Below are 22,154 nucleotides of genomic sequence, written 5' to 3' on the forward strand. Positions count from 1 at the left end.
AGCTTAGGCAGTTATTTGTAGTCTGTCCTTATCTGATTACCTCAGGGCTGATGGATGGGCAGAGAGCGTGGGGCACACCTGACCCCGAAGCTGCAACCCCTGCCCCTGAGGCTGCTGTGGAGTGTGGGCATTGCCAGCCTGGAGAAAGGGCAGTACTGTGCCCTGGAGCCTCTCCGAGGCAGCAGGAGAAACTTCTCTGTGTGACTGAAACAGCTTTCAGCAGGAAACTGTCTGCCTGCAGGCTCTGCTTGGCTCAGTGCTCTGCACCTTGCTGCCCTCCACAGAACCACAGAGGCATTCAGGCTGGCAAAGCCCCTCAGGAGCACCAAGCCCAGCCCAGGTCCCTGCTCTGCAAGGTGCAGCCTAAGCCATAGCCCCAAGCACCACAGCCAAAGGACTTAGAATCATAGAATCATAGAATCAACCAGGTTGGAAGAGAGCTCCAAGCTCATCCAGCCCAACCTATCACCCAGCCCTATCCAGTCAACCAGACCATGGCACTAAGTGCCTCAGCCAGGCTTCTCTTGAAGCCCCCCAGGCACGGTGCCTCCACCACCTCCCTGGGCAGCCCATTCCAATGCCAATCACTCTCTCTGTGCAGAACTTCTTCCTAACATCCAGCCTAGACCTACCCTGGCACAACTTGAGACTGTGTCCCCTTGTTCTATTGCTGGTTACCTGGGAGAAGAGGCCACCCCCACCTGGCTGCAACCTCCCTTCAGGTAGTTGTAGACAGTAATAAGATCTCCCCTGAGCCTCCTCTTCTCCAGGCCCCCAGCTCCCTCAGCCTCTCCTCATAGGATTTGTGCTCCAGGCCCCTCCCCAGCCTTGCTGCCCTTCTCTGGACACCTTCCAGCACCTCAACATCTCTCTTGAATTGAGGGGCCCAGAACTGGACACAGCACTCAAGGTGTGGCCTGAGCAGTGCTGAGCACAGGGGCAGAATAACCTCCCTTGTCCTACTGGCCACACTGCTCCTGATGCAGGCCAGGATGCCATTGGCTCTCTTGGCCACCTGGGCACACTGCTGGCTCATCTTCAGCTACTCTCTATCAGTACCCCCAGGTCCCTTTCCTCCTGGCTGCTCTCAGCCACTCTGGCCCCAGCCTGTAGTGCTGCTTGGGGTTGTTGTGGCCAAAGTGCAGAACCCTGCCCTTGGCCTTGTTAAATCTCATCCCCTTGGCCTCTGCCCACCCATCCAGCCTGGCCAGGTCCCTCTGCAGGGCTCTGCTACCCTCCAACAGATCAACACCTGCTCCTAGCTTGGGGTCATCTGCAAACTTACTGATGCTGGACTCAATCCCCTGCTCCAGGTCATCAATAAAGATATTGACTTCTAACCACACCCAGGGTTGGGCACTCCACCACCTCCCTGGGCAGCTCATTCCGGTCCCTGAATGCTCTTGCTGGGGAAAAAAATGCTTCCTAATGTCCAGTCTGAACCTCCCCTGTGGCAGCTTGAGGCCATTCCCTCCTGTTCCATCACCATTTACCTGGCAGCAGAGACCAGCAGCAGCCTCTGCACAACCTCCTGTCAGGTAGCTGCAGGCAGTGCTGAGCTCTGCCCTCAGCCTCCTCTCTTTCCCACTACCCATCCCCAGCTCCTGCAGTCTCGCCTCAGCAGATTCACTCCCCAGGCCCTTCACAGCTTCCTTGCCCTGCTCTGCACTGGCTCCAGCACCTCCACAGCCCTCTTGTACTGAGGTGCCCAACACTGATCCTTGGAGTGGATGATCTCAGAGGACTTCTCAAGCCAAACCCATTCTATGATGATACTACTTTGCTACCCTGGGCCAACTACACCTGCAGCTTTGGACTCCTCCCTTCCTTTGCTCCTGGTAAAGGATCACTCTAAACCCTCACTGATGATGTCTAAAGAAGTCAAATTTCACAGCATCACAGAAACATTCAGGCTGGCAAAGCCCCTCAGGAGCACCAAGCCCAACCCAGGTTCCTGCTCTGCAAGGTGCAGCCCAAACCTTGGCCCCAAGCACACAGCCAAAGGACTTCTAACCACATGCAGGGCTGGGGACTCCACCACCTCCCTGAGCAGCTCATTCCCCTCCACCACCTCCCTGGGCAGCTCATTCCCCTCCACCACCTCCCTGAGCAGCTCATTCCCCTCCACCACCTCCCTGGGCAGCTCATTCCCTTCCACCACCTCCCTGGGCAGCTCATTCCCTTCCACCACCTCCCTGGGCAGCTCATTCCCCTCCACCACCTCCCTGAGCAGCTCATTCCCCTCCACCACCTCCCTGGGCAGCTCATTCCCCTCCACCACCTCCCTGGGCAGCTCATTCCCCTCCACCACCTCCCTGGGCAGCTCATTCCCCTCCACCACCTCCCTGGGCAGCTCATTCCCATCCCTCACCACTCTTGCTGGGAAAAAAATGTTTCCTAATGTCCAGCCTGAAGCTCCCCAATGGCAACTTGAGGCTGTTCCTTCTTTCCTCTCCTGTCTTGTGCTGCTTGTACAAAATGAGCAGCAAAACCTCTCTCTGGTGCTTTTGAGGTCAGTCAGGCTGGGAAAAACATTGAGGGTGGGAAAAGATTGAGGCATATGAAGCAAGTCAGAAGCTTGAGGGATGATTTTCCTTGTAGCAGCCTTCTAGTTAGTAGGAAGAGAGGAGAAGATGAATATTTTGTCTTGTCCCCTGGTGCTGGAGATGCTCAAGGTGAGACTGGACAAGGCTCTGAGCACCCTGATTTAGTTGGGGATGCCCCTGCTGACTGCAGAGAGGTTGGACTGGATGAGCTTTGGAGGTCCCTTCCAGCTCAGCCCATTCTGTGTGTTCAGGAAATGTGTGGCCATGGCACTTGGGGATGTGGCTGTAGGCAGAGAGTTGGACTTGACCTGAGAGGTCTTTTCCAAGCCCAAATGATTCTGTGGTTCTATTGCAGGCAGCTACACAGGAAAAGAGGAGGCTGAGACAAGCTCCACATCAACTGGTTCACAACTGGGAGGATGATTCAGGCTTTCATTCCCACTCCCCTCCCTTTTTTTTCCACGAGCTGACATTTCTTTCCTCCCCATCTGCTCAGCACTGAAATACAGAGAACATAAATTGTCCTTAAACCTTGCCAGATGCTTGATCAAAGGTGGAGAGATAGCAGAGGGGTTAAAGGCAAGACAGGGACCTGCTGAAGGCAGCTGCAGAGCTGCAGTGTCAGAGGGAAGGAGTTCTGTAGCTGGGGTGCATAGCTGCCAGCAGGAAGGAGAGGGAGAAGAATGGATCCCATCCCTGCTTGACCTTTGGGATCATAGGATGATAGAATCAGGCAGGGTTGGAAGGGAGCACAAGGAGCAGCCAGTCTCAACCCCCCTGCCATGCCCAGGGACACCCTACCCTAGAGCAGGCTGCACACAGCCTCAGCCAGCCTGGCCTCAAACACCTCCAGCCATGGGGCCTCAACCACCTCCCTGGGCAACCCATTCCAGCCTCTCACCACTCTCCTGCTCAACAACTTCCTCCTCCCCTCCAGCCTCACTCTCCCCACCTCCACCTTTGCTCCATTCCCCCCACTCCTGCCACTCCCTCACAGCCTCAAAAGTCCCTCCCCAGCTTTTTTGGAGCCCACTTCAGATCCTGGAAGGCCACAAGAAGGTCCCCTGGGAGCCTTCTCTGCTGCAGCCTGCACAGCCCCAACTCTTTCAGGCTGTGCTCACAGCAGAGCTGCTGCAGCCTCTGAGCATCCTCCTGGCCCTGCTCTGGACACTCTGCAGCATCTCCACAGCCCTCTTGTCCCAGGGGCTCCAGAGCTGGATGCAGGACTCCAGGTGGGGTCTCAGCAGAGCAGAGCAGAGGAGGAGAATCCCCTCCCTGGCCCTGCTGGCCACACTGCTGCTGCTGCAGCCCAGGCTCTGGTTGCTCTCTGGGCTGCAAGTGCACACTGCAGATGCAGATGCAGACACTTTAGGCTGCTTTGGCTTCACTTCTGGTTTGGCTCTGGGGGGGGTCCCCCCCTTTTTTGTTGGTATTCAGATCTGGATGCTCAGTGGTGGCACTGGGGCTGTGTGTGCTTGAACACAGCCAGCAGGTTGAGTTGGCTTCTGGGAATCCCCCTGAAGATGAACTTGAACTGGAGCTGCTGCCCTTGGAGGAGGAGGAGGAGAATGAAAGGCTCGACCTGATGTATCTTTGCATTGCTTTTGTCCTCTTGAGGCTGGGCTGCTTTGTCTTCCCGGGCTGCTTCCTGGTGCTCAAAGGGGGAGAAAGGCCACAGGCAGTGCTCTGAGAAGAGATTTGTGCTGTAATGAGAATCCTCAGCTTTTATTAGCCCTGTTTGCATAGCCTCAGAGCATGTGGGAGATAAGAGGCTTAAGCTGTTAAGTGTAGAGAAATGTAAGGTAGTAATGAGGCTGCGGGGGAAGCCCTGGGTGGCGGTGCCAGGCTGAGGGCAGAGCCCTGAACTCCTCTGCTCCACTGCCCACGACAGGGCCAACTGTGGGGGTAAAGCCATGTGGACCCTGGGAGCTGGCCCCAGGCTCTAAGATGTGGCTCAGGGCTAGGGAGTGTGAGCTCAGTGTGCTCAGGTGGCCAGGAAGGGCAGCAGCATCCTGGCCTGGATCAGCAGTGGTGTGGCCAGCAGGAGTGGGGATGGCATGGTGCCACTGCACTGGGCACTGGTGAGGCTGCATCTTGAGCACTGGGTTCACTCCAAGGAGGACTTTTAGGAGCTGGAGCAGGTCCAGAGAAGGGCAACAAAGCTGGGGAAGGGTCTGGAGAGCAGGGCTGGGGAGGAGCAGCTGAGGGAGCTGGGGGTGTGCAGCTTGGAGAAGAGGAGGCTGAGGGCAGAGCTCATTGCTCTCCACAGCTCCCTGAGAGGAGGCTGCAGTGAGGTGGACATTGGTTTGGGCTGAAGTTGTGCCAGGGGAGGTCTAGGTTGGAGATCTGGAAGGATTTCTGTGCTGCAAGAGTGGTCAGGGACTGGCAGAGGGAGATGATGGAGTCACTGTCCCTGGAGAGGTGTTGAAGAGATGTGTAACCATGGCTGATGGTCAGGCTGGGTGATCTCAGAGTGCTTTGCCAACCCAAACAATTCCATGTGCAGCCTGAGCAGGTTGGATGATGCTGGAATGGGATGCACAACATTTCTTATGCCATTTGGTTGAAGACCTCTTTAGATGCCTCAGTGAGAGCCCTTCAGGGGACAGCAGATCAGTGTCTAAAGGGTAGGGGGTATGAGGCTGGGGCCAGACACTTGTCAGTGGTGCCCAGTGACAGGACAAGGGGCACTGGGCACAAACTGGCACCCAGGAGGTTCCATCTGAACAGGAGGAGAAACTTGTTTGGTGTGAGGCTGCTGGAGACCTGGAGCAGGCTGCCCAGAGAGGTTGTGGAGTCTCCTTCTCTGGAGAGATTCTACCACCCCACCCCCCTCCATGCCACTGTGCTCCTGGGCAAGCTGCTGTGGGTGCCCTGCTGGAGCAGAGGGGTTGGACTGGATGATCCCCAGAGGTCCCTTCCAACCCTCACCATGCTGGGATGCTCTGGCTGTTGTATCCCTGTGGTTTCCCTCTGGCTGGCTGGATGTGGACAAGCAGCCACTCGCTCTGTGTCCAGCACAGAGTGGATTATCTGGAGGCAGCTCCTGGTCTGCACATTGCTCCTGTGTGTGGCAGTGGGAGATGTCCTCAGGCTGAGCTGCAGCTCAGAACCTGTCCCCGTAGACAGGATCACAGAATGAAGCAGGTTGGAGAAGACCTCTGAGATCCTCCAGTCTAACCTAGCACCTAACACCTCATTAACTAACCCATGGCACTAACTGCCTGATGCAGCCTCCTCTTAAACACCTTCAGGGATGGGGACTCCACCACCTTGAGGTTGTGGAGTCTCCTTCTCTGGAGAGCTTCCAACCCCACCCTGGTCACTGTGATCCTGGGCAAGCTGCTGTGAGTGCCCTGCTGTAGCAGTGGGGTTGGACTGGATGAGCTCCAGAGGTCCCTTCCAACCTCCACCTTGCTGGGATTCTGTAACAGCCTCCTCCCTGGAATAAAGCATTCTGCAAAGCCAATCCATGGCAGATATTTTATGTCCCTGGAGTGCTGGGAGCAGTTCTGAGCCCCCAGCAGAAGCAGGACCTGGAAGTGTTGGAGGCAGTGCAGAGGAGGCCACCAAGATGCTGAGAGGGCTGCAGCAGCTCTGCTCTGAGCACAGGCTGAGAGAGTTGGGGCTGTGCAGCCTGCAGAGGAGAAGGCTTCCAGGAGAGCTTGGAGTGGCCTTGCAGGATGTGCAGGGGGCTGCAGGAGGGCTGGGGAGGGACTGTTGAGAAGGTGTGGGAATGGCAGGAGGAGGAGGAATGGGTTTGAAGTGTGAGAGGGGAGCTTGAAAGTGGCTGTTAGGAAGAAGTTGTTTGAAGTGAGGGTAGTGAGAGACTGGCACAGGTTGAGGATGGTGAGACACTGGCACAGGCTGAGGGTGCTGAGACCCTGGCACAGGTTTCCCAGGGAGGTTGTGGAGCACAGAAGCACAGAATGGGATCAAAGATCCCATTCTGTGCTTCTGTGCTCCACAACCTCCCTGAAGGTGTTCAGCACCAGGTTGGATGAGGCTTTGAGCAACCTGTTCTAGTGGGAGGTGTCCCTGCCTATGGCACAGAGGGCTTGAAACTGGCTGAGCTTTGAGCTCCCTTCCAGCCTAACCCATCCTACACATATATACATCTCTGGTGTATGTCTCTCTGTATCTGTGCTTGCCTCACTGCTGGGGCACTCTGGAGGTTAGTAGGGAATGCAGTTATTAGCTGTTGATCAGCAGCCACTTCTCATCCCAGCTGTTGGATTTCAATGAAGCAGAGCTGTGCAGTGCAGATGTTCATTCCAAAGCCATTCCCCACCCCCTTTGAAGAATTCCTAGGGTTGAGTCCTGGAGCTTGGTGCAAGAAGAGCATGGTTTATAAAGGTCTCTGTTTTAACTCCTGTTTAGGCTTTTTCCAACCACTTTCATGTTGCAGCTGAAGGTGGACTTGGTTTAGGGAAGCTGGGGAAGGGTCTGGAGAGCAGGGCTGGGGAGGGGCAGCTGAGGGAGCTGGGGGTGTGCAGCCTGGAGGAGGCTGAGGGCAGAGCTCATTGCTGTCTGCAGCTCCCTGAAAGGAGGTTGGAGCCAGCTGGGGTTGGGCTCTTCTCCCAAGGAACAAGCAACAGCACAAGAGCTTCAAGGTGCACCAGGGGAAGGTTTGTTTTGGACATTAGGAGAAACTTCTTCCCCCAAAGGATTCTCAAACCCTGCAACAGGCTGCCCAGGGAGCTGGTTGAAGCTTATGGTCTCTTCTACCAAGCATGAGGTGATAGAAGGAGAGGAAATGGCCTGAAATTGTGCCAGGGGAGGGTTAGGTTGGGCAGCAGGAAAAATGTCTCTGCTGCAAGAGCGGTGAGGGGTTGGCAGAGGCTGTCTGTGCTAGCTGGAGCCTAACTGGGATATTGCAGTGAGGGAAATGAGATGCCAGGCTGTGAAAAAGAAGCAGTGGGGATGTCTGCTGCCTTCAGAGGCTTGCTGAGATGGAGAAAACCAAGAACACCAACATGGATAAGAGAGTTACAGTGGCTCTGTGTTGCAGCTGGTGCCTGCACTTTTCTCCCTGACCTGCTATCTGTGTCACTAATCCTTCTGCTTCCTAACCCCCCTGGCCTATCCTCCAGACTCACCTTGCACCTAAGGCGAAGTCTGGGATAAGGGAGAGGTGGAAAAGAGGTGGAAGGGTTGTGGGGAGTCCCTCAACCAGCAACAGAAGAAGGGGACACAACCTGAAGCTGTGGCAGGGCAGGTCTAGGCTGGATGTGTGGAGGAAGTTGTTGTCAGAGAGAGTGTTTGGCACTGGAATGGGCTGCCCAGGGAGGTGGTGGAGTTGCCATCCTGGAGGTGTTGAAGCCAAGCCTGGCTGGGGCACTTAGTGCCATGGTCTGGTTGATTGGCTAGGACTGGGTGCTACATTGGCACTTAGTGCCATGGTCTGGTTGGTTGGCTAGGACTGGGTGCTACATTGGCACTTAGTGCCATGGTCTGGTTGATTGGCTAGGACTGGGTGATAGGTTGGCACTTAGTGCCATGGTCTGGTTGATTGGCTAAGGCTGGGTGCTACACTGGCACTCAGTGCCATGGTCTGGTTGATTGGCTAGGACTGGGTGCTAGGTTGGCACTTAGTGCCATGGTCTGGTTGATTGGCTAGGACTGGGTGCTAGGTTGGCACTTAGTGCCATGGTCTGGTTGATTGGCTAGGACTGGGTGCTAGGTTGGCACTTAGTGCCATGGTCTGGTTGATTGGGCAGGGCTGGGTGCTAGATTGGCATTTTGTGCCATGGTCTGGTTGATTGGGCAGGGCTGGGTGCTAGATTGGCATTTTGTGCCATGGTCTGGTTGATTGGCTAGGACTGGGTGCTAGATTGGCACTTAGTGCCATAGTCTGGTTGATTGGGCAGGGCTGGGTGCTAGATTGGCACTTAGTGCCATGGTCTGGTTAATTGGCTAGGACTGGGTGCTAGGTTGGCACTTAGTGCCATGGTCTGGTTGATTGGCTAAGGCTGGGTGCTAGATTGGCACTTAGTGCCATGGTCTGGTTGATTGGGCAGGGCTGGGTGCTAGGTTGGACTGGCTGAGCTTGGAGGCCTCTTCCAACCTGCTTGATCCTATGGTTCTATGACTCTGGTTTCTGGCAGGGCTGTTGTGTTTCTGTACCACCTTTACCTTGTCTATTGCTGTATGCAGCTGTAAATCCTGTGACTCTAAAGCTTCATTCCTTAACTTCCAGCTCAGCTGAGTCTGGTCTGGCTGATTTCATAAGAGTAGGGGGAAGCAGGGAACACCCAAACCATCACACTGCCCAGGGAGTCCCCATGCCTGTGGACAGGGCACTTGGGGCCATGGTTTGGTGGCCATGGTGGTGCTGGGTTGATGGTTGGACATGATGCTGAAGGTGTTTTTCAGCTGAATCATGTCTGTGATTCTGTCACCTTCTGTCACAGGGAGAGGATTGATCTTACTTGCTTCAAAAATCATGTTTAGATCTCGGTGCTTTTGTGCTTATCAAAGAGAGGAAGACAAAAAGAAGAACAAAGTTCTTTGCTGTGTTCAGCTGTTGCTTGGGTTGAGGCTCTCCAAAAGCTTCAGCCCAAGCAGCTGTACAAAAGCTGATCTGTGAGCTGAGTCAGGAGCTGCTGTGAGAAAGCAGAGCACTGCTGGAAGTACTGGGAGCAGCTACTGGGGAGAGACTGAGTTCTGTGGTTGCAACTCTGAAGCATTGGCCTCAGTATGACTTTAAATGGCTCAAGCTGCCTGAGTGGAGGCTCTTTGGGTCATCTACACTGATGGAAGAGGACCAGGAGTGGGTTTGGAGAGGATTTTTACAAGCCACCAGTGATCCTGCAAGCAGTTGTTGATTTGGGTCATTAAGTGATGTGCCAAAGCAGTAACTGCTCACTGCTTTGATTGAACCCAGCAGTGCTGCTCTGAAGGATCGATTCTGCTTCCATTACTGCTCACTGGGCTTGGCTTTTCTTTCTTGCTGTCCCTTTGCACTCCCCACACCTGCCACAGGGACATCACCAACAGCCACCACAGGGACATCACTGACACCCACCACAGGGACATCACTGACACCCATGATGGGATGGGAGTTTAGCTCTGCAGTTGCTGCACAAGTGTGCACCTCCCAGACCACCTCTGTTCTCTGCTCCTGGGTGCAGCCTGGCATCCTTGGTGCAACATGGCATCTTTGGTGCAGCCTGGCAGCCTTGGTGCAATATGGCATCTTTAGTGCAGCGTGACATCCTTGGTGCAGCCTGGCACCCTTAGTGCAACATGGCACCCTTGGAGCAGCATGGCATCCTTGGAGCAGCATGGCATCCTTGGTGCAGCCTGTCACCTTTGGTGCAGCATGGCATCCTTAGTGCAGCATGACACCCTTGGGGCAACATGGCATCCTTGAAACATCATGGCATCCTTGGTGCAGCCTGGTGTCCTTGCTGCAGCCTGGTATACTTGGCACATCCTGGCATCCTTGATGCAACATAGCATCTTTGGTGCTACTTGCTGTCCTTGCTGCATAATGGCATCCTTGGAGCAAGGTGGCATCTTTGGTGCAGCATGGCACCCTTGGAGCATCATGGCTTCCTTGGTGAAACAAGGCATCCTTAGTGCCACTTGGTATCCTTGGTGCAGCCTGGCATCCTTGGAGCAGCCTGGCATACTTGGAGCAGCCTGGCATCCTTGGAGCAATGTGGCATCTTTGGTGCAGCCTGGCACCCTTGGAGCAGCCTGGCATCCTTGGAGCAGCCTGGCATCCTTGGAGCAATGTGGCATCTTTGGTGCAGCCTGGCACCCTTGGAGCAGCCTGGCATCGTTGGAACAACATGACATCTTTGGTGCAGCCTGGCACCCCTGGAGCAGCCTGGCATCGTTGGAACAACATGACATCTTTGGTGCAGCCTGGCACCCTTGGTGCAACATGGCAGCTTTGGAGCAATGTGGCATCTTTGGAGCAGCATGGCATCCTTGGAGCAATGTGGCATCTTTGGTGCAGCCTGGCACCCTTGGAGCAGCCTGGCATGGGGTCTGGGGGCTGAGCAGAGCAGTGTGGGGCTCCCAGTGGATGTGCTCACAACCACAGGGTCACAGAATGGTCTCCAGAGCTCATCAACTGGTTGATGGAAGGTGCCCAGAGCAGGGCAGCAAGGCTGGGGAGGGGCCTGGAGCACAGCCCTGTGAGGAGAGGCTGAGGGAGCTGGGGGGGTGCAGCCTGCAGCAGAGGAAGCTCAGGGCAGAGCTCATTGCGCAGGGAGGCTGTAGCCAGGTGGGGTTGGGCTCTGCTGCCAGGCAGCCAGGGACAGGAGAAGGGGACAGAGGCTGAAGCTGTGGCAGGGCAGGTTGAGGCTGGATGTTGTTAGGAAGTTGTTGTCAGAGAGAGTGATTGGCACTGGAATGGGCTGCCCAGGGAGGTGGTGGAGTTGCCATCCCTGGAGGTTTTGAAGAGGAGGCTGCAGGTGTCACTTAATGCCAGGGGTGAGTTAATGAGGAGGTGTTAGGTGATAGTTTGGACTCGATGATCTCAGAGCTCTCTTCCAACCTGGTCCATTCTGTGCTTCTGTGAGGCTCAGGGCAGAGCTCATTGCTCTCTACAGCTCTCTGAAGGGAGGTCATAGCCAGGTGGGGTTGGTCCTGGGGAGGTGGTGGTGTCCCCATCCCTGGAGGTGTTTAAGAGGAGGCTGCAGGAGGCACTTAGTGCCAGGGGTTAGTTAGTTAGAAGGACTTAGGTGCTAGGTTGGACTCGATGATCTCAGAGCTCTTTTCCAACCTGCTTTAGTCTGTGCCTCTGTGACCCCATACCAGATGACAGCAGCACCACAGCAGCTTCACAGCCACCAGTGGCTTCAAGGTGAAAATCCCAACGTCTTATCCCTAAGGCATCAAAGCAGGATCTGTTCCTTCTGTCTAGGAGCACTACAGGCCACTCCTGGCCCTGCTGGGTATCAACACCCTCCACACTGCCTCCTTTTCCTTCCTCTCCTCTCTGCACACCTCACAGGATGGAGCAAGCTGCAGCCTCAACCGTGCAAAGCTATTTGTGGAAGGAAGCTCAGTTCATTAAACCTGCAACTGGGTATTAGTTCCTTCTTTTCTTTTAAGGGGAGAGGGAGTCAGGGTGGTTTGCTACAGTTTGTTTGACCCAGTTAAGGCAAATATCAAGTGGCCTTGGGCAAGCAATTAATTTGTGCAGGCTTCCTCCTGCTCGCAGCGCTCCGGAGCCAGCCAATGGCTCCTGCAGGTGAGGATCAGCTCCGTGGCTCTCAGGAAGCCTGCCCAGATTTGCAGCTGCTCTGTGCTTATGTTAGGTAGAGGCTACAGCTGAAAGGAAAAAGGCAGCAGGGCTGCAAGAGAGCTCCAGATGGTGTTTAGCTGAGACCTCGGCAGCTGCCCGGGGAGGGGGTGATGGAAAAGCTTCCCCTGTTGCTTTGCCTGTGGCAGAAGTGTTGCTTCTTGGCTCTCAGGGCTGGGTTTGGAGGTGTTTCTGCTGCTAGCTCCAGAGCCTGCCTGCAAAGGAGGTGCCCCAGGGGGTGGGAGAGCAGCATCCCTGCCTGCAAAGGAGGTGCCCAAGTGCATGGAGAGCAGCATCCCTGCCTGCAAAGGAGGTGCTCCAGAGTGTGGGAGAGCAGCATCCCTGCCTGCAAAGGAGGTGCCCCAGGGTGTGGGGGAGCAGCATCCCTGCCTGCAAAGGAGGTGCCCCAGTGCATGGAGAGCAGCATCCCTGCCTGCAAAGGAGGTGCCCCAGGGGGTGGGAGAGCAGCATCCCTGCCTGTAAAGGAGGTGCCCCAGGGGGTGGGAGAGCAACATCCCTGCCTGCAAAGGAGGTGCCCCAGTGCATGGGGAGCAGCATCCCTGCCTGCAAAGGAGGTGCCCCAGGGTGTGGGAGAGCAGCATCCCTGCCTGTAAAGGAGGTGCCCCAGAGTGTGGGAGAGCAACATCCCTGCCTGCAAAGGAGGTGCCCAAGTGCATGGGGAGCAGCATCCCTGCCTGCAAAGGAGGTGCCCAAGTGCATGGGGAGCAGCATCCCTGCCTGCAAAGGAGGTGCCCAAGTGCATGGGGAGCAGCATCCCTGCCTGCAAAGGAGGTGCCCCAGAGTGTGGGAGAGCAGCATCCCTTCCTGCAAAGGAGGTGCCCCAGGGTGTGGGAGAGCAGCATCCCTGCCTGCAAAGGAGGTGCCCAAGTGCATGGGGAGCAGCATCCCTGCCTGCAAAGGAGGTGCCCCAGAGTGTGGGAGAGCAGCATCCCTTCCTGCAAAGGAGGTGCCTCAGTGCATGGGGAGCAGCATCCCTGCCTGCAAAGGAGGTGCCCCAGGGTGTGGGAGAGCAACATCCCTGCCTGCAAAGGAGGTGCCCCAGGGTGTGGGAGAGCAGCATCCCTGCCTGCAAAGGAGGTGCCCCAGGGTGTGGAGAGCAGCATCCCTGCCTGCAAAGGAGGTGCCCCAGGGTGTGGAGAGCAGCATCCCTGCCTGCAAAGGAGGTGCCCCAGAGTGTGGGAGAGCAGCATCCCTGCCTGCAAAGGAGGTGCCCCAGGGTGTGGGGGAGCAGCATCCCTGCCTGCAAAGGAGGTGCCCCAGTGCATGGAGAGCAGCATCCTGGGGTGAGGATGCTGCTGCTGCCCTCTATTTCAGTCTGTTATCCATTTGAAATTCCATCCAGGCCCTGCTTAAATGCTCTCCAAATCTTCTGTTTCATTTTCCCTGCTTGCTGCTGGAGCTTTTTAATTAGCAGCCTCTGAAGCTGGCTGAAGAGCTTGCCCTTGCCCATCCCCTTGCACCACTGCACCTTCCCAGCTCACACTTTCCATGGAGAGGGTTGGATGAGCACAGACTGAAAGAGTTGGGGCTGTGCAGGCTGCAGCAGAGGAGGCTCCCAGGGGACCTTCTTGTGGCCTGCCAGCATCTGAAGGGGCTCCAAAAAAGCTGGGGAGGGACTTTTGAGGCTGTGAGGGAGTGTCAGGAGTGGGGGGAATGGAGCAAAGCTGGAGGTGGGGAGAGTGAGGCTGGAGGTGAGGAGGAAGTTGTTGAGCAGGAGAGTGGTGAGAGGCTGGAATGGGTTGCCCAGGGAGGGGGTTGAGGCCCCATGGCTGGAGGTGTTTGAGGCCAGGCTGGCTGAGGCTGTGTGCAGCCTGCTCTAGGGTAGGGTGTCCCTGGGCATGGCAGGGGGTTGGGACTGCCTGCTCCTTGTGCTCCCTTCCAACCCTGCCTGATTCTGTGATTCTCTCCTATGATTCTCTTTGTTCTATAAGATATGGAGGGGGTGCAGTGTGTCTGAATAAGGACAACAGAAGCTGCAGTTCCCTGTTCCAAGCAAGCTTCTGGGGTGCCTGCAGTGCCAGTTCAGCAAAGGGCAGATCCTCTTCAGCTGACTGCCACAGCTACCAACCAAAAGCCACTTCTGCTTCCTTTCAGTGGCACCTTGCAGAGCAGAGGATCACTCTGCTGCCAGTTTGAGGCCACAGCTCAGACCCTGAGGTCAGCTTTGGCATCCTCACTCCAAGAAGGACATTGGGGGGCTGGAGTGGGTCCAGAGAAGAGCAACCAAGCTAGGGAAGGGTCTGGAGAACAGGGCTGGGGAGGAGCAGCTGAGGGAGCTGGGGGTGTGCAGCCTTCAGGAAAGGACCTGGGGGTGCTGGTTGACAGCCTGGCTGTGGCCAGGTGGATAAGAAAGCCACCAGCATCCTGGCCTGGAGCAGCAGTGGTGTGGCCAGCAGGAGCAGGGCAGTGGTGGTGCCCCTGTTCTGGACACTGGGGAGGCTGCACTTGGAGTACTGGGTTCAGTTTTGGGCCCCTCACTCCAAGAAGGACACTGAGAGGCTGGAACAGGACCAGAGAAAGGCAAGGAAGCTGGGGAAGGGTCTGGAGAACAGGGCTGGGGAGGTTGCTCTTCTCTGGACCCACTCCAGCCCCCCAGTTGGCTGTGGAGCAGGCAGCTTGGCACATGCCAGCCCTGGCAGAGGAGTGGGCAAAGGGCCAGATTTGGCAAAGCAGATGGGGAGTTTGCTGAGGGGCAGGGCTCTGTGGGGGGGTCTGGAAGCAGCTGGACAGGCAGGGATTGGAGCAGCCCCAGCCCAGGGGATAGATGGAAACCTAGGGATGGTTGGGGTGGGAAGGGACCTTGAAAGGTCATCTGGCACAACCCTCCCACAGTGAGCAGGGACATCTGCTCACAGCCCCAGACAACCTCACCTGGGATGGTGCCAGGGGTGGGCATCTCCCACCTCTCAGGGCAGCCTGGGCCAGGCTCTCCCCACCCTCACTGTCAAACATTTCTCCCTTCTCTGCAGTCTGCATCTCCCTGGTTTAGTTTCAAACCATCCCCCCTTGTCCTGGCACCACAGGCCCTGCTCTGAAGTCTGTCCCCAGCTTTCTGCTCAACTCCTTTAAGTCCTGCAAGGCCACCAGAAGGTCTCCTTGGAGCTATCTCCAGGCTGAACAAGCACAACTCTCCCAGCCTGGCCTCACAGCAGAGCCCTTCCACCCCTGCCAGCACTGCTCTGACCTCCTCTGGCCCCACTCCTGACTGTGCTGAGGACTCCAGAGCTGCCCCAGCACTGCAGGGGGAGCCTCAGCACAGCAGAGGGGCAGAATCCCCTCCCTACCCCTGCTGCCCACCCTGCTGAGCATCAGCCTAGGGCAGACTGACTCTGGGCTGGCAACACTCAGTGCTGGCTCATGTCCAGCTTTGCACCCTCCAGCACCCCCAGGTCCTCCACAGGGCTGCTCTTTACCCTTCATCTCCTGGACTCTAGTGACAAAAGAAATGGCTCTGTTCTGGGTTCCAGACCTCATGAGGTTCACTTCTCCAACTTTTCCAGATCCCTCTGGATGGATCCTGCCCCTCAGGCTTCTCAGCTCTGCCACTCAGCTTGGTGCCATCTGCTGGGGGAGCCTGGATCCCACTCTCTGTGTCCTTGAGCAAGACATTTCTCAGGGGGTGACTTATCAAATATTGGCTGCTTGACTAACTCTAAACAACACACCCAGCATCACCATTTGAGCTGGCATCTGGCTTCTGAGTGTGGATCTTGCTCCTGAGGATGTGGACATGTCCAGGGATGAGCAGAGGGCTGGAGCTGCTCTGCTGTGAGGACAGGCTGAGAGAGTTGGGGCTGTGCAGTCTGGAGAGGAGAAGGCTCCAAGGAGACCTTATTGTGGCCTTCCAGTGTCTGAAGGGGGTACAGGAAAGCTGGGGAGGGACTTCTTAGGATGCCATGTATGATAGGGCTGGGGGAAATGGAGCAAAACTAGAAGGGGGGAGATTCAGATTGGATGTTAGGAAGAAGTTCTTCAGCATGAGGGTGGTGAGAAACTAGCACAGGTTGCCCAGGGATGTGGTGGAAGCCTCATCCCTGGAGGTGTTAAAGGCCAAGGCTGGAAGAGGCTCTGAGCAGCCTGATCTAGAGTGAAGTGTCCCTGCCCATGGCAGAGGAGTTGAAACTGGATGATCCCTGAGATCCCTTCCAGCCCTGGCTGATTCTATAATGCTGTGCTGGTGCTATGCTGGTGCAGAGCAGCAGACTGCTGTGATCCCTGTCTCTTGTCCTGGATGATCCCTGAGGACCCTTCCAGCCTTGACTGATTCTATAATCCTGTGCTTGTTCTAATCTGGTCTAGATGAGCAGACTGCTGTGATCCCTGTCTCCTGTCCTGGGTGACCCTTGAGGTCCCTTCCAGCCTTGACTGATTCTATGATGCTGTGCTGGTGCAGAGGAGCAGACTGCTGTGATCCCTGTCTCCTGTCCTGGGTGACCCTTGAGGTCCCTTCCAATCCTGTCTGATTCTATGACCCTGTGCTTGTGATAAGCTGGTCCAGAGCAGCAGACCTCTGTGACCCCTGTCTCCTGTCCTGGGTGATCCTTGAGGTCCCTTCCAGCCCTGACTGATTGTATGCTCCTGTGCTTGTGCTGTGCTGGTGCAGAGCAGCAGATTGCTTTGATCCCTGTCTTCTGTCCTGGATGATCCTTGAGGTCCTTCCAATCCTGTCTGATTCTATGACCCTGTGCTTGTGCTGTGCTGGTGCAGAGCAGCAGACCTCTGTGTCCCCTGTCTTCTGTCCTGGATGATCCTTGAGGTCCCTTCCAGCCCTGTCTGATTCTATGATGCTGTGCCTGTGCTGTGCTGGTGCAGAGCAGCAGATTGCTTTGATCCCTGTCTTCTGTCCTGGATGATCCTTGAGGTCCTTCCAATCCTGTCTGATTCTATGACCCTGTGCTTGTGCTGTGCTGGTGCAGAGCAGCAGACCTCTGTGTCCCCTGTCTTCTGTCCTGGATGATCCTTGAGGTCCCTTCCAGCCCTGACTGATTCTATGCTGCTGTGCCTGTGCTGTGCTGGTGCAGAGCAGCAGACCTCTGTGACCCCTGTCTCCTCTCCCAGCCCCACTCAGCTGCTCCATTATCAGAGGGAGAAATTCTATGGAACTGAGTCTTTGCCCACCTAAGTGATGTAGTTTGAGAGGTTTTGGTTGATTGCTTTTGTTTATTTCCAGTGAGTTTCCCCTCCTTGGATTTCTGCTGGTGGTTGGGAGAGCTCTAAGAACCCTTCAAGCACCACCAAGAACCTCAAGAAGGGAAAAGTAATTAAAACCAAAGAGCAAATAACTAAGCAGAGAGCCTGGGAATGGGGCTAAGGTTGGAAATGAGTGTGGCAGGCTGAAGACAAGGAACAATGAGGTCATTGCACTGCCTTTTGGGAGCAGCATTCCTCCTGCACAAGTTCAAGCAGTTTGTCCCATTTGGAACTGCTCAGCTGGCAGAGCTGCTTAGAATGGGTTAGGTTTGGAAGGGAGCTCAAAGCTCAGCCAGTCCCAACCCCTCTGCCATAGGCAGGGACACCTCCCACTAGAACAGGTCACTCAAGGTCTCATCCAGCCTGGTCCTGAACACCTCCAGGGAGGTTGTGGAGCACAGAATGTGAGCTTTGAGTGTCTTCAGTGGGAGTAGCTGAGTGCTAAGCATGCCAGCTGATAGGCTTGCTCTAGTATTTAGCTGAGAATAGTCATGTCCAGTGCTGGTGTCCCCACCATAAGGACATGGAACTGTTGGAGTAGGTGCAGAGGAGGCCATGAAGATGGTCAGAGGGCTGCAGAACCTGTTCTGTGGGGACAGGCTGGGAGAGCTGAGGCTGTTCAGCCTGGGGAAGAAAAGGCTCCAGGGAGAGCTTAGATCTACATTTCACTATCTGAAAGGGACCTACAGGAGGGCTGGGGAGGGACTGTTCAGAAGGGCTGGGAGGGGCAGGATGAGGGAAAATGGCTTTGAGCTGGGAGAGGGGAGAGAGAGAGTGGAGATGAGGAAGGAATTGTTGAGAGTGAGGGGGGGGGGAGGCCCTGGCACAAGTTGAGGGTGGTGAGACCCTGGCACAGACTGAGGGTGGTGAGACACTGGCACAGGTTGAGGGTGGTGAGACCCTGGCACAGGTTTCCCAGGGAGGTTGTGGAGCACAGAAGCACCCAATGTGATCAAAGATCACATTGGGTGCTTCTGTGCTCCACAACCTCCCTGGAGGTGTTCAGGACCAGGCTGGATGAGACCTTGAGCAAGCTGTGATGCTGGGAGGTGTCCCTGCCTATGGCATGGGGTTGGAACTGGAGACATCCAGACAAAGTTGGATTTGTTCAACCTGGAGAAGAGAAGGTTGCAGACAGACCTTAGAGCAGCCTTCCAGTACCTGAAGGGGCTCCAGGAGAGCTGGGGAGAGACTTTGGAGAAAGATTTGGAATGACAGAATGAAGGGAAATGGATCTGAGCTTGGAGAGGGGAGTTTGAGAATGGAGGTAAGGAAGAAATTGTTGAGAGGAAGAGTGGGGAGAGACTGGCACAGGTTGAGGGTGATGAGAGACTGGCATAGGTTGAGGGTGGTGAGACACTGGCACAGGTTGAGGGTGGTGAGACCCTGGCATAGATTTCCCAGGGAGGTTGTGGAGCACAGAAGCACAGAATGGGATCAAAGATCCCATTCTGTGCTTCTGTGCTCCACAACCTCCCTGGAGATGTTCAGGACCAGGCTGGATGAAGCTTTGAGCAAGCTGTGCTGCTGGGAGGTGTCTCTGCCCATGGCAGGGGAGTTGGAACTGGATGACCTCTAAGCTCCCTTCCAACCCAACCCAACCCATTCTTCATCCTTAACTCCAACATTTCTCCTCTCTTTAGACCAGTGTGGATGGTTTCAGTGTAAGACAACACTACTGAAGTTTCACCTCTCTTCAACTCCTTCCCTAAGGCAATGGGAATTTGGGATAATCTTTATCCCCTCCAGTAACTTCTGCTTCATCTTTGAAACTGCAGCATCATTTTTTCCCCCCCCTTTATGTGGGGAATAGACTGGAATAAAGTCAGATCTTTGATTTATGTCTTCATGGGAAGGGAAAAAAAGAACCTAATGGACATGGGAGGAGAAGGAAGATTTGGCTGAATGCATCTTTTGATCATTTCAAGTGCCAGTGCTTGGAAGCACGTGGCCACTGCTCTTGGCATGGCTGATTTATTGTGCTTTGGGTAAAAGCATCACTGCTGATGTGAATTGTTGGCTAAAGGGAATGTGTTTGAACATAGCAGGAGGCAGCAGCAAAGGCAGGAGCAAGCAGATGGCCTGAGGATGGGAAGGGACAGAAGAAGAGCCACACTTCTGATACCACAGAATCACAGAATCAGGCAGGGTTGGAAGGGAGCACAAGGAGCAGGCAGTCCCAGCCCCCCTGCCATGCCCAGGGACACCCTACCCTAGAGCAGGCTGCACACAGCCTCAGCCAGCCTGGCCTCAAACACCTCCAGACATGGGGCCTCAACCCCCTCCCTGGGCAACCCATTCCAGCCTCTCACCACTCTCCTGCTCAACAACTTCCTCCTCACCTCCAGCCTCACTCTCCCCACCTCCACCTTTGCTCCATTCCCCCCACTCCTGCCACTCCCTCACAGCCTCAAAAGTCCCTCCCCAGCTTTTTTGGGGCCCCCTTCAGATCCTGGCAGGCCACAAGAAGGTCCCCTGGGAGCCTCCTCTGCTCCAGCCTGCACAGCCCCAACTCTTTCAGGCTGTGCTCACAGCAGAGCTGCTGCAGCCTCTGAGCATCCTCCTGGCCCTGCTCTGGACACTCTCCAGCATCTCCACAGCCCTCTTGTCCCAGGGGCTCCAGAGCTGGATGCAGGACTCCAGGTGGGGTCTCAGCAGAGCAGAGCAGAGGGGGAGAATCCCCTCCCTGGCCCTGCTGGCCACACTGCTGCTGCTGCAGCCCAGGCTCTGCTTGGCTCTCTGGGCTGCAAGTGCACACTGCTGGCTCCTGCTGAGCTTCTCCTCCAGCAGCACTCCCAAGTCCCTCTCCTCAGGACTGCTCTCAGCCACTCACTGCCCAGCCTGGATTGGTGCTTGGCATTGTCTCGACCCAGCTGCAGGACTTGCAGTTGGTCTTGTTGAACCTCCTGAGCTTGGCTTGTGCCCACCTCTGCAGCCTGTGCAGGTCCCTCTGGATGGATCCCTGCCCTCCAGCCTGGCTGCTGCACCACACAGCTTGGTATGGGCAGCAAACTTGCTGAGGCTGCACTCAGTGCCTCTGTCCATGGCACTGACAAACCCAGTAAGGAGGGGAGAGATGCTCTGATGGGAGTAAGAGAGCCTGGAGAGCACAGCCCTGAGAAACTGCAGCCAAGACCAGGGTGAGATTGGTTAAATAATCACAGACTCACAGAATGGGTTGGGTTAGAAGGGACCTCAAGGCTCATCAGGTTCCAACTCCCCTGCCATAGGCAGGGACACCTCCCAGCAGCACAGCTTGCTCAAGGTCTTATCCAGCCTGGCCTTGAACATCTCCAGGGAGGTTGTGGAGCACAGAAGCACAGAATGGGATCAAAGATCTTCTGTGCTCCACAACCTCCCTGGGAAATCTGTGCCAGGGTCTCACCACCCTTAACCTCTGCCTGTCTCTCACCACCCTCAATCTGTGCCAGTGTCTCCCCACCCTCAATCTGTGCCAGTCTCTCCATCCTCAACCTATGCCAGTGTCTCCCCACCCTCAGCCTGTGCCAGTGTCTCACCACCCTCAGCCTGTGCCAGTCTCTCCACCCTCAACCTGTGCCAGTGCCTCACCACTCTCACCCTGTGCCAGGGTCTCCTCACTTTCACTCTCAACAATTCCTTCCTCATCTCCACTCTCAATCTCCTCTTTTCCAGCTCAGAGCCATTGCCTCTCATCCTATCACTACAATCCCTCCTGAAAAAGAGCTTTTTAAAGCAAAGTGACCCTCAGATGGGGACTATTTTGGGGGAGGAGGGGGAAAGTTCCTGTGCTCTGAACCTTTGACAGCAGGAGGGAATTTCCCAGCCTCCTGGCTACCCAGGGATGGAAATGGGAGCCTGCTGAGGCAAGCCTGGCTGCTGGAGGTCGTTTGGGCTCTTTTGGGAGATGATTATTTGCATTTAGTTCTATTAATTTCCTCTCCTAAAATATGCCCCAAGGGCTCCAGCATTGTTGTGGCTGCTGGAGCCTTTTCAGTACTGGGAGGATGCTGGAGAAGAAATGGCACTAGTTTAGAACCCTAAAATAGTTTAGGTTGGAAGGGAGCTCAAAGCTCAGCCAGTTCTAACCCCTCTGCTCCATAGGCAGGGACACCTCCCACTAGAACAGGTCACTCAAGGCCTGATCCAGACTGGTCCTGAGCACCTCCAGGGAGGCTGTGGAGCACAGAAGCACAGAATGGGATCAAAGATCCCTGTGCTTCTGTGCTCCACAGCCTCTCTGGGAAACCTGAGCCAGGGTCTCAGCACCCTCAACTTGTGCCAAGGTCTCACTACCCTCAACCTGTGCCAGTCTCTCACCACCCTCACTGCAAACAGCTTCTTCCTCACAGCCACTTTCAAGCTCCCCTCTCACACTTCAAACCCATTCCTCCTCCTCCTGCCATTCCCAGACCTTCTCAACAGTCCCTCCCCAGCCCTCCTGCAGCCCCCTGCACATCCTGCAAGGCCACTCCAAGCTCTCCTGGAAGCCTTCTCCTCTGCAGGCTGCACAGCCCCAACTCTCTCAGCCTGTGCTCAGAGCAGAGCTGCTGCAGCCCTCTCAGCATCTTGGTGGCCTCCTCTGGGCTTGTGTTTGGCGTCAGTGTGTTGGTGCTGCTCTGCTCAGTGAATCAGTGCCTCTCACTTCAGCTTGATTTAAGAGGGTTTCCTCTCTACCCAACAGGTCCTTTTGGTTGTTTCTAATAGCTGGCTGATGACATCACCACTTCTAAGCACAAGATGTGTCCAGTTCTGGAGCCCTTATTACAAGAGGGCTATGGAGGTGCTGGAAGGTGTCCAGAGAAGGGCCATGAGGATGAGCAGAGGGCTGGAGCTGCTCTGCTGTGAGGAGAGACTGAGGCAGTTGGGGCTGTGCAGTCTGGAGAGGAGAAGGCTCCCAAGTGACCTTATAGTGGGCTTGCAGCATCTAAAGTGGGCTACAAGAAAGCTGGGGAGGGACTTTTTTGGCTGTCAGGCAGAGATAGGACTGGGGGGAAATGGAGCAAAGCTGGAAATGGGGAGAGTCAGACTGGAGGTTAGGAAGAAGTTGTTCAGCATGAGGATGGTGAGAGCCTGGAAGGGGTTGCCCAAGGAGGTGGTGGAAGCCTCATCCCTGGAGGTGTTTAAGGCCAGGCTGGCTGAGGCTGTGTGCAGCC

At 55.7% G+C, this 22,154-nt stretch overlaps 1 protein-coding gene across 4 annotated transcripts in view; it reads left to right on the top strand.

The window, feature by feature from the left end:
• The window catches only part of HIVEP3 (HIVEP zinc finger 3), a 497,619-nt gene that overhangs the window by 57,468 nt on the left and 417,997 nt on the right, over nucleotides 1-22,154 (top strand). The gene's annotated exons all lie outside the window — the stretch shown is intronic.

The sequence above is a fragment of the Pogoniulus pusillus genome, chromosome 37, assembly GCF_015220805.1.
Source record: "Pogoniulus pusillus isolate bPogPus1 chromosome 37, bPogPus1.pri, whole genome shotgun sequence".
In the NCBI taxonomy this organism is placed as follows: domain Eukaryota; kingdom Metazoa; phylum Chordata; class Aves; order Piciformes; family Lybiidae; genus Pogoniulus; species Pogoniulus pusillus.